This window comes from Zea mays, chromosome 9 (assembly GCF_902167145.1).
Source record: "Zea mays cultivar B73 chromosome 9, Zm-B73-REFERENCE-NAM-5.0, whole genome shotgun sequence".
In the NCBI taxonomy this organism is placed as follows: domain Eukaryota; kingdom Viridiplantae; phylum Streptophyta; class Magnoliopsida; order Poales; family Poaceae; genus Zea; species Zea mays.
Genome location: NC_050104.1, coordinates 129,419,011 through 129,422,973, shown reverse-complemented (window position 1 = coordinate 129,422,973; position 3,963 = coordinate 129,419,011).

Here is a 3,963-nt window from a genome sequence, read left to right as displayed (position 1 = left end):
CACCAAAAGGCAGGGGGGCATATGTTGAGCACCAAATTGAGCGTGGACGGTCCGGCCCTGAGGCCGGACGGTCCGCGGTCCGGACGGTCCGCGCCTCTGGGCTGGACGGTCCGCGCGTGCGCAGAACAGATTAGGGTTCCGAGTTTTGTGCTACGGTTGTTAGCTAAAATCATGGGATAAGCTCGGAAATTAGTTTGTAAAGGGTCCAGCCCCCCTCCTCTATAAATAGAGAGGTATACGGCCGATTTGTAATCATCAACAATCGAATCAATACAACTTCTATTCGCATTTTATCCTAGGAGTAGTTCTAGTCTAGTTTAGGTTTAGCCTCTCAATCCCCAAATTCTCCGCCTCTCTTCGACTCTACGCCGATTGGAGGAGTCTAGGTCGGCCGGCCCGAGCCTAGACAACCCCTAGGATCTCTCCTCCCCGACGGGGTCCCTCCCGGGAGCGAGATCCAGGCCGCCGCCGGCGATTTCCGCCGCCCCTGCGCACGCGCGGACCGTCCGGCCCTAGGGCGCGGACCGTCCGGCCGTCAGGCAGGGAACCCGAGTTCCTGCACCAGGTTGCGGACCGTCCGGCCTCTTGCCGCGGACCGTCCGCGCTTGACCAGAGAGCACCGCCGCCTCGCGCCAGGTCGCGGACCGTCCGGCCCTGTGCCGCGGGCCGTCCGCGCCTGACCAGAGAGCACCGCCGCTGGTTCTCTTGAGTAATTGGCGCCTCCAAAAAGGTGTCAACACCTAGGATGCAAACATGAGTGATTCAGCGTATTTGGATTCCTTTTCTATATATCCACTCATGTGGTACTTCATCATATGATTCATATAAGATCCATCTGTCTGGAGATCGTCTATCCTTTCTTGTACTCTCATAACTCATGAAATTCCGAGTAGGCACGAATCCACCCAATTTGCGACCTACCATAGGATTTGTTATATAAATAGGTATATGTTCTTTTCCATTATGAATCGCGATTGTATGGCCAACCATTGTGGGTAGAATGTTAGATGCCCGGAACCACGTTGGATGATTGCTTGTTTTCTAAACAGTCTCGACCCTTTCAATCTTGTATGGTGGCTGGTAGATTTATTTGTTAGCCCCTACTCAGCAAAATGTGTATATAGCTATACAAAACAACATTTTACTAAGTAGATGATATTATTTACAGAATAAAGGTTGAAATATAAAGTATGATAGGAGGCGACATAAGGAGGCTGCTAGAGATAGCTAACATAGATGTGCGACACCCGCATGTGGTGAAAAATAGCACATCCCTAAATACTATTTAAATGTTGTTTGACTATATATGAGTTATTATTATATATTCAGTATAATTATTTGTATGATTATTTCCTTGAATTCTAAGCTAGATAGATAAACATTTAAAGGATAATAGACGTTAGTGGGGTGTAAGATCAACTCCAGCAAAGCCGTGTATATGGGCGTGTATAACACAGTTTTACATTGTAGATGCACTGTGTATAGAGATGAGTTTGAAATAGGACATGCATAACACAGTTTTGTCTACGTGGGATAAGGAGTGTGATAGAGAGTCTGCTGAAGATAATCTAAGAATGCTCTCGTAAGAGTTCACATATCTATTAAAAAAATTCCTACAACTAACACTAATGATTGAAGACTAATGATTAGGTTAAAATCATTATGTTGCTTACACAAAGTTGTCACCCGAACAAAAAAAACACTAGTGTTAGCTTTAAAAGGTAGTGTAAGTCATCTACCATCAAATTATTTCTATATAAAAAATACTTATTCATTAAAGAATACTTAAAAGGGGCAAATTCATGTATACTCCCTCGGCCTCAATTTATAATTCGTTTGACTTTTTCAATCTCAAGTTTGACCACTCGTTTTATTCAAAAAATCGTAAAAAACAAAAAAAATCTTTGTGATTTTGTTTATCATCAAATATACCTTATATATGGCTTAAATTGTTTCATTTTCTCATGATTTTTAATAAGATGAGTGGTTAAACTTGAGGTTGAAAAATTCAAACTAATTATATTTTGAAACATAGGGAGTATGTTTTTAGACCTGTGGCGTTAGCGAGCGACCAGATTAGACGTTCAAAAACAACCCAATTTTAAAAGCGCACGAAAAGTGAGGTGAATAGGCGATGGAGGAGAAAAACATAGCGTAGCTAGGCGAGCGGTCTCTCTTCCTCTTCGCTTTACCTGCTTCCTCTCGTCGGCGGCTGCTAGTGCGACATTGTGGTGGAGGAGGAACCAGCCAACGTCTCCTTCCCCTCATTTTGGCCGCCTTTCCTCGCTCTCTCGTCGGACTCCAACTCCGCCGACGTTAGCTTCATGTGATGGGCTCCCGGGGCAAAAAATAGTTAAATCATTAAAAGAGATGTCCTTATTATTCCACTTATCCTATTGTAATCACCTCATTCACGCCACAATGTCAAGCATGCCTTAATATAATGGCAGATATTTTCTGTCATACTAGCAAGTATGAGAGTCCACAACTTTGAGCGTGATGTAGCTGGTAAATAGTGTATATATCTATACTTTACAATACTTGTGGTTATGTCTACATGTTCAGATGAAGCTAGGGTGAAAGATCACACACTGAACAATGCACACGAGTACACATGCATCCTTAGACGTGGTGACAATGTACTCTTTTGACCACAACACCGCTTGTCGCATTTAATGCGATGGACATGAGTTTTATGTTGACCGTCCACTCGATGTATTCATCCTAATCAGAGGTGAACATGGCATCAGGGTCATACGCCTAGGGTCTTGCCCTAGGGGTTTCTTCATCTAGGACTTTCACTCTCCGTGGACGTCCTAAGGAATGTTTGGGAAGGTGTTTTGGTTATAACCTCTAGCTTTCTAGGACCCTTGGACTTAGATAAGTCGAGGACATGTCCTCAATTCAGGAGGGCCCCGGAGCTAGGAGGGTAGGGATGGAAATTTGAACCCACAAACCTAAAACTCGACGGGTACCCGACCTTGTGGGTGTAAGTATGAGTGAAGATTTTGACCCGCAGGTGCACCCGCACTCGACCCGAAGTTTCACGGGTGTGGGTGCAGGTTTTATTTCAACCCGCGGGTGACCCGCACCCGACCCAAATTTTGGTTCATTCTTTGTTTTGCACAAAAATTATTAAGATACAATAATAATTAATTTGAATAAGTAACTTGGCTATTGATTCATGAAATGGTTTGTTGCTACTCAACATGAAAAGGCTTAAAACCCATACATATAACTCAATTATTGTTGCTACTTAATTGTTTATAGATAACTTATTGTTTAAGAGTATACATTGAGTAAAACTTGCGGGTGACCTAAAACTCGACGGATTCAGGTGCGGTTTAGAATTATACGGTTATACCCGCGAGTGCAATCGTGGACATGTTTACATAGATTTCAGGGTGCGATCGCGGATGGCTTTTGCTCCACCCACCCGAAACCGACCCATTGTTATCCCTAGAGAAGGGCCTTGAGGTCTAGGGGACTCTAGGATTTGCCCCTCATCTTGCTGAGCCTCGGAGGCCAAGAGGACCCATTGAACATATCATGGCTCCTTAGAACATAGGGCTTTGGGAGTATGGGTCCGGCACCAGCTGAGACTAGTGGCGGACGCATGATAAAATTATAGGTGGGGCGACATTATAAAAGCTAAATCACTATACTAGATCACAACTCACAAGATAAAACTAGTTTTATGATGACAATATGGAGGCTAAGTAATAATACTAGAAATGTTTCATAATAACATGCATGCCGAAATTTCTCTCTTAATCTACAGTGCGGCACCAAAATCACCAACAAAAATCCAATCTACAGTTAGAAAAGATGTATATTAGATGAACATCAATACAAGAAAAGTACATTGATGAAAATAGTGCGGTGAATATACCACTAAGTTGTCAATCTTGTAGTTGTGACTCGAGGCAATTGCATTCTTCTAGTTTTAATACGCTGGAATCT